This window comes from Ptychodera flava (genome assembly GCF_041260155.1).
Source record: "Ptychodera flava strain L36383 chromosome 23 unlocalized genomic scaffold, AS_Pfla_20210202 Scaffold_23__1_contigs__length_28996876_pilon, whole genome shotgun sequence".
Taxonomy (NCBI): Eukaryota; Metazoa; Hemichordata; class Enteropneusta; family Ptychoderidae; genus Ptychodera; species Ptychodera flava.
In genome coordinates this window covers 6,472,928-6,482,013 of record NW_027248277.1, presented here as the reverse complement: position 1 = coordinate 6,482,013, position 9,086 = coordinate 6,472,928, and positions in this window count along the sequence as shown.

The window sequence follows — 9,086 nt, the reverse complement described above, 5'->3', positions numbered from 1 at the left end:
GAGTAACTGTCTAAAACTTTAGTACCACCATAAGTGCATTTATAACCTTGTTGTCAATGGACACTCACTTTACGTGCAAGTACACAAGTAAATGATTTATACCGAACAGAAACATACCCATTGAAATTGTGTGTAATACGACAGACACTTTTCATACCATGGGCGTTCTGCGCGTCATTGCCATCTGCTCTTCTGAGTAGAACAGCTGTTGGCCGATTTACGTGATGACAAGTCAGCGAAATTACGCTGAGTATTGCCATAAATTAGCGAAAAATCAGACGATCTGATAACTGTCATACACCACAGGGGAAGTGCATGAGTGTTACCAATTCACGCGGTAACTCTGACAGGCCATAGTGTGCCTCGAAGTCTCAGCACTGTTAGAGAAATCTGCTACAGCAAATACGATACTCGTTGGAAAGTATTTTTTTATTTTAAGTGCGTTGTTTTCTTAAGCTACCGTTCATTTACACAAACCAGTAACGAAAATATGATAAGCGCACGGGGATAACAACTATGAAATATTTAATCCTTGCCAAGAAGGTTAACATCATGAATGGTTTTTAAGACACGATGGTGTACTACGTTTACTTAAAGCGTACGGCTTTCAAAGTTCCTTTCTGTGATGGTCTCAGAACACAATTTTCTCAGTAATAAGCTGACTGCGTGGCTATAAAATAGTGTATGCATTCGTCGATGTGTTTGAAAGGGTTGCAACACGGGGCCCGTTGGGCCCTGTGTTGAAAAAGTGTGACTGGCAGACACTTTAATTGTCTTGAGGGGTTGACATAGTTTCCAAGAAACGGAAACACACGATTTTTACGTTTCAATCAATCCCATGATTTAGTCCTACTGTTGTAGTGAAGTACTAAACATTATTATAAACGCTCTCCAAATGGGGAAAAACCTTGAATTGACTGTTCTTTGTTTAATTTGTTCGCTTAAAAAGCTTTCATCAGCCCCTCGCATTAAGTTATATGGTCTGGCTGCCACGTAGGGTAATAAAATTCACTGACATTGGGGATATGACCCCTTTTACAATCAATATATATATATATATATATATATATATATATATATATATATATATATATATATATATATATATATATATATATATATATATATATAAACGTGGAGAACGGAAAAAAATCGACTTTGATTTATCGACTTTGCTGCTAATTTTGGAATGTCCCAAACGATAACTGAGAGAAAACACGACTCTGCAAATTTTACTGTGTGCTATTGTTTTCTGGCAAACACATTGAAAGAAACAAAAATGAGCTTTAATATCATTGTTGTATTTTTGATGATTGAAAACATTTCTCCTGTCTTAACATGTTAAGCGGTAGACTTATGTATTAAGGCAATTGGTCATTATGTTGGCGAAATTGGCAAAATATACAGAGAGACCAGATTTATGCTCTATTGTTTTCGTTAACTAATTGCCGGCTTGGCACGACACTATTACTGCACAGCTTACCCGAATATTTTGTATTTACTTTCACCGCAAAGCGGCAGAAAAGCATATTTTAATATGAAATGTACTCGTATTGCGTCACCACACCTCCAAACTAGAGACTGCATACATATCTTTAATAATCCCGGTCTTGCCCTTCGAAGGGTTGGGATTTTTTGGCGTTGACATTAAGCTCTTTCATTTCCTTACTTTAAAACAAACATAAAGCCCCTCTGAAATCAGCATCTCAGCTGCTAGTTTTCTATTATGCTTTTAATATAATGTCAAAACCTACACCTGTGATGACTGAAAATGTACACGTAATTGTATGCTAAACGTTTTATTCGGACTGCGGTGACTAAAACAGCAATAAAACAAATATGTTTCTATCCTATTCCATTTGCCGTCTTTTAGATAATCGCTAGTTTTTCGGGGTTTTTTTTCTGACGTAAATAAAGTACAGAACAGCTGGGTTAATTTTATTGATGGGCCGTAACACCGGTGTACTGAAACCTCCGTGGCCAGCACTAAAATGAACCAGATATGAACTGAATATGCTCACGTGTTTCACAACAGGTTCATTAATAGTAGTACGCTTCACAGAACAATAAGATATATGTTATCACTAAATGAAGCAGGTTTTTTCAACATCGCACAGTACTCTCAGATTTTAATCACTAATTACAAAACTTTATTTAATATGCAAATGAGCTGTTAATTAACTTGACACTGCTCAATGCTTCATGGGACAATTAGATAACCATCAGATCAACATTTGTAGCACGTTTCATTTAATTTAATGCAGTAATTTTAGAGTAATGTCACTAATTACAAAGTTCATTAAATATGCAAATAATCCCTATATTAACTTGACACTGTTCAATGATTCATAGCACAATTAAATATTTATCAAATCAATATCTGTAGCACGTTTCACAAAATTTGTGCCGTAATTTCAGATTATATATCTAATTACAAAGTTCATTAAATATGCAAATGAACCCTTAATTAACTTTACACTACTAAATGCTTTACAACACAGTTAGATATCTCTCAGATCAGTATATGCAGCAGTTTTCATCACATTTGATGCAGTTATTTCGGAGTTATATGACTACTTATAAAACTTCATGAAATATGCAAATGAGCTAATTATTAACTTGACACTGTTCAATGCTTCATGGGACAATTAGATAACCATCAGATCAACATTTGTAGCACGTTTCATTTAATTTAATGCAGTAATTTTAGAGTAATGTCACTAATTACAAAGTTCATCAAATATGCAAATAATCCCTATATTAACTTGACACTGTTCAATGATTCATAACACAATTAAATATTTATCAAATCAATATCTGTAGCACGTTTCACAAAATTTTGTGCCGTAATTTCAGAGTTATATACCTAATTACAAAGTTCATTAAATATGCAAATGAACCCTTAATTAACTTTACACTACTAAATGCTTTACAACACAGTTAGATATCTGTCAGATCAGTATATGCAGCAGTTTTCATCACATTTGATGCAGTTATTTCGGAGTTATATGACTACTTATAAAACTTCATGAAATATGCAAATGAGCTAATTATTAACTTGACACTGTTCAATGCTTCTCAGTAAAATTGGATATTTATCGGATCAACATCTGTAGCAAGTTTCATCAAATTTAACGCTGTAATTTTGGAGTAATATCACTAATTACAAAGTTCATTAAATATGCAAATAAACCCTTGATTAACTTTACACAAGTAAATGCTCTACACCACAATTAGATATCTGTCGGATCAGTATCTGCAGCAGATTTCATAACATTTGGTGCAGTTATTTTGGAGTTATATCACTAATTACAAAACTTCATAAAATATGCAAATGACCTATTTGTTAACTTGACACTGCCAAATGCTTCTCAGTACAATTAGATATTTATCAAAACAATATCTGTACCCAATTTCAAAGACTTGGGTGCAGTAATTTCAGAGTTATATACCTAATTACAAAGTTCATTAAATATGCAAATGAACCCTTAATTAATTTCACACGACTGAATGCTTTACACTACAGTAAGATATCAGTCGGATCGGTATCTGTAGCAGATTTCATCACATTTGGTGAAGTTATATCGAAGTTATATGACTAATTACAAAACTTCATAAAATATGCAAATGACCTATTTATTAACTTGACACTGTCCAATGCTTCTAAGTATAATTAGATATATACATGATCAATATTTGTTGCAAGTATCATCAAGTTTGGTGCAGGAATTTCAGAGTTATCTCACTAATAACAAAAGTTCATTAAATATGCAAATGAGAAGGCAATTGACATGACACTCACAGTATCATCATAATGTTCTGAGATTGTCATCTGTAAAAAGTTTCATGAAATTTTGTGCAGTATTTCTTGATATATGTCTACACTGTCATTACCGTCTCCATAGGGAAACCATTGTATGGAAAAAAACGATATTGCATAACTTCATTAATATGCAAGCCACACTAACCAAAATCTAATCAGTTCTTGCAAGTAGCATATGGTACCTGTGTACCAAATCTGACTTGAATCCGTTCAGGCGTTTTTCAGTTATCGTGTAAACAGACAGACACACACACACACACACACACACACTAACACACACACACACACACACACACACACACACACACACACGGACAGACAGACAGACATCGCTATGACAATAGCCCACGTGTTTACACACGTGAGCTAAAAACGTTGGGTCACTACATTAATATGCAAAAAATACAGTGTCTTGTATTTGTAATTCCTACATTACTCTATATCATTCTATATATCCATGTCCCTGCCCCAAATACAGCTTTGAATAAACGTGTGTGCTTTAAAGTGTTGTTGAAACCTCATAAATTTTCAACATTTTTATCAAATCAATTTGCTAGAATTGTTTCCGATAGAAACGCCTGCAAATGTTCTGTACCACCATTTTATCGTTCTTTTCAAGTGTCAAAAGTTTTTCCAGTATACCTCTTCATGAAAAAGGACTAACGAACCTTTTAAGTACTTTAGAAATAACAACATGCAATATTCTAAACTGTTCATTTTGTGACAGGACAGTTACCCCGGACAGTTACCCCTGGACATTTTCCAACTACCATTTAACCCCCTAGGCTTTGTACCACCGGACACTTACTACTCGGACACTCACTACACAAGACATCTACCACCCGGAAAATTACCCCATCTCTTAAAATATTAATTTTAAAGTACGTCTGATTTATTATCTTTAATTTCAAACAGTTTGAACTTTGTTTTGACATAGCATGGACACTGTCTATGATCCAAACAGCCGTATATAGTGTATTTTACATGTTGGTGATGAAGGAATTAGTAAATATTTTATGAAAAATCTAACGCACATTCTACCAGTAAAATATGTAACTGAAGATGTGTGTAACTTTAGACACAACCCGGTTTTGACTGAAAAAAGACAAAAATGGAAAAGAGGCAAATATCATTATTCGCCTAGTGGTGAGGGTCAAGGTCAGGTTTAGGGTAAGCCAATAAAATGTTAGGTACACATACATTTTTTAGCCCGTTAGCACCTTTTAGTTGTTATTTTAATGTCAGTTTTAAATTTATAGTATCCATTATTATTTAATGCATAGTTAACCATACAGTGTCACGTTAAAGATTAATTTTGCAACTAAAAGCAACAGGCGTACTGGTTATAGTTGGGGTCTTTAGGTTGGCGTCCCGGGTTCGATTCCCTGACAGGCATAGGGTAAGAATTAGGATGTATAGAACACTTGTAAGGCATAGTAAAGATAAATCATCTAGCAACCAGCTGGAGACAGTACTGAAAACATGCACACGCAGTCTTCGCGATTGTTCGGGAACTTGTTTTTCCCTCTTTTCCCATTTTCCATCATTTCGATATAGCAATATTGTCGTTATATGTATAAATAGTGTTAGGAGGAAAATATGTGTGTGGTACATGTCTCGATGGTAGATCGTTGGTGGTAATTTGGCGGGGTGTGTGTAAATGTCTGGTGGTAATTGCCCAGAGGGTATTTGTTTGGGTTGTAAGGTTGTAACTGTCCTAGAACCGTTCGTTGCCCTTAAACTTGTAGTTTTACTGCTTTGCTTTTTTAGCTCAAATTAGTATTTCGCAAAAGAAATAATGGGAACATTTGCACACTGTTCCATAATATTTTGCTTGTCAACACAACATCCTTAGTGTAAAAGGCTACGTTCTCGCTTATATTAGACTTATAGTCCGGATCAGAATTCAACGGTAAACAATACATATGCAATCTGCTCTTTTACAGGCTGATTTTCAAGCTAAATACTATGTATTTGATAATGAGCTTGGTGTCGAAAAGGAAAATGTAGTTAAAAACATAAATATTGAAAAAAATCAAATCCGTACTTGCCGCTTACGCTACGTGAAAGATGCCACTTTTTTACTCTGATTCCCATTACTAGTTACCGAAAAATAAAATACTGATGTAACGCCCTCCTTTCGCTTCCTCTTCCTTTCCCAGGATTTCATAGTTTTAGTGTAGTAGTGTAGTAATTAACTTGAACTCTAGTAACCTTACAGTGATCTCAAAGATTACACTGAGTTCCTATGCTTATTTCCTTGACGATTGTTGTTTCCTATTACTCACTAAGACTGTTTACGTTCACAACCTTGAAGTCACCATCACTGTCTTGTGTTGAGTGATGTATTGTTTTAACAGATGTTAAAATCATTAAAAGTGACCGGAGGTTGACGTTGACTCAAACTTCAGGTTGAAAGAACACTTCGTCCTGTTTTGACAATATTTCCTGTCCTTTAATATTTTCCTACATATCTGTATTTAATTCAAATTGTAGCTTGAGTCATTCATTATAATATGTAGATTTGGAAACTATTTAAGTTGTACACTTTTTAGAAGTAGAGTAGAGCGGAGCAGAGGGCTGAGAACGGTGTTTATAATAAAGATTTTGAAGTCTTTGGTTTGATGATATTTGGTGTTGATGTTTTCTTTTTGTTGTTATTTTGTTTGGATGGAGATAATGCGAGGAAGAGCCTCGGATTTTGGCACTAAATTTTGCTGTTGCTACAGTCTAGTTATGCCTAGTGGTCGTTGCTGTGACGACCATAAACAGATAACGCCTTTTCACTATTCCAGGGTCACGATTACATCACCCTTCTATAAATCACCCACCTTCCAGTGTTCAACAGACACTCACAGTATTGTATGTTATTAATGGTAACTTTGTTATGATTTAAGAAATTATTGATTGGATTACACGAACGTATATAATTAGTTAGAGTTTATTGTAACGTTTTTATGTCTTTTTCAAGATACGATGTTAGTATTTTACATTGTATTTTACATTACTTTATAAGAGTATATCATTACACTTGTAATGTTCGTTTTAGACGTACATAATTTTATGAAAATATTTTGAGTAAGAGATGACAGCACTGCCTGTTATGTATTCTCTCGTATTTTAATCACATTGTGTTTTATTTGAGATATTTTCTTTAGACAGAAATATTTGCTTTCTTGTACAGAGTCAATGCTTTTGACCAGCGAGGACGCTGGTTATTAAAAAGGTGGGGTAGTGTAACGCCCTCCTTTTCGCTTCCTCTTCCCTTTCCCAGGATTTCATACTTTTAAAGTTGTAGGCTTAGTAATTAACTTGAACTCTAGTAACCTTACAGTAATCTCCAAGACTACTCTGAGTTCCTATGCTTATTCCCTTGACGATTGTAGTTTCCATTACTCACTAAGACTGTTTACGTTCACAACCTTGAAGTAACCGTCACTGTCTTTTGTTGAGTGGTGTATCGTTTTAACAGGTGTTAAACCAATTAGAAGTGACCGGATGTTGACGTTGACTCAAACTTCGGGTTGAAAGAACACTTCGTCCTGTTTTGACAATATTTCCTGTCCTTGGATATTTTCTGACATATCTGTATTTAATTAAAATTGTAGCTTGAGTCATTTATTATAATATGTAGATTTGGAAACTATTTAAGTTGTACACTTTTTAGAAGTAGAGTAGAGCGGAGCAGAGGCCAGAGAACGGGGCTGAGAACGGTGTTTAGTAATAAAGATTGAAGTTGTGTTTACAACCGACAACTGGTGTCAGCTTCAGTTACTGAAAGCATTACTATCCCAGACCGGTACCTCAACCCAGAGATAGTGAAAGTACAGCCGTGACACTGACAAGAGACAACAAGAAGTAATGTTGGTACGGGAAAAGGAAAAACTAAAGTATCGCGAAAAATTGCATGACTGTATACATGTTTGTCGGCAATTTGTGAGATAGATGTAATTTTGAAGGCTATTAACACAAAGAATACCATATGCAACGTAGTCCAACTTTAATTCTTTTATTAGGATTATTAATGTTGACATTTTCCGCCTTGCCATACTTTTGCTAAATTTGGTCTATCAGCGTAAAAGCGATTTCAAAAATATAAAAAAGACAACTTGTTCAGGGATATAAATGTGCTAGTGTGAAACACTGCGCAGATGTCGCTCTATTGTTGTGCAGCTCATGAACCAGTAGATTTACCTTTCTTGCAGTGAGTACTTTACACTAATAATTCTATTACTAACATGGCTTCGTCGTTTTGTATTACCATGCCTAAAATCGAGTTTGTTATATTGTGGCCTGACCACCAGACTTTTCTCTTTGCCATATAACTCCACAGCCATCGTGATAATTTTTTCTTGAAATCTATCCAAGGAAACTCACATGCCGTTATTTTCTGATATTGAAAGTCCATCGCTTTTGAAATCATATGCTTCGTCCGGAATGTTAAAGTCGCAATTCTAAACACCGTAGAATTCGATAAATTATTGAAGACATCACTAGTTACATGGTGATGTTGCTTTGGACCTCGAAACATTTGCCACTTTAAGCTTCTGAGAGTTTTAAAACCATTCATGCCGTGAAGAATAAGAATACGACGCGAACTTCCTGATTTTCGACCAAGACAGAGTGGAAAGACAGTCGGATTGACGGTCAGGTTTTAACAAAACTCTTAATGGTAATTGTTTGGTCTCCTCTAAGGCCTGTGAGGAAACAAATGATTTCGAAGTCTTGTTGCGGTGAATCCGACTCTTTTAAGTTTCACAATATTGTAAACAAACTTAAGGTAGTATGCATCTCGAAAGTGAAAGACTTAAACTTTTCCTCTAACTTCACTCAAGGAATCTTTCAATCATTCTCTTTCGAAATCAAGAATAAAAATAGGGGGTCACCGTGCTAATTTTGGTGCTAGAGAAAGAAATTACCCAAGATGTACCGATATTAGAAATTCAAAATGGCCGCCTTCCCTGTGTTAACTCTATGAGAAATAGAAATTTTCGAATTTCGAAAAACTAAGCCGGTAAAAAGTTTTCTTTCACCGAGAGCTTTAAAATGAACCTCCATATATCAGAAGACAATTGTAAAAGTCTGAGAGTCCGAACGTCTGTCCCCGAGGTGCGTTCTAATTAAAATAAGCATTATGTAACGTGTTTCTCTAGTCAAGGACTTTGCATTTTGATTACTGATTTTGAAGCTTGATTATGAAAGACAATTGTTCAATGTTCCCAGGGAAATGTTTTAGCAAAAGTTAAAAATCTTCTTTTTATCT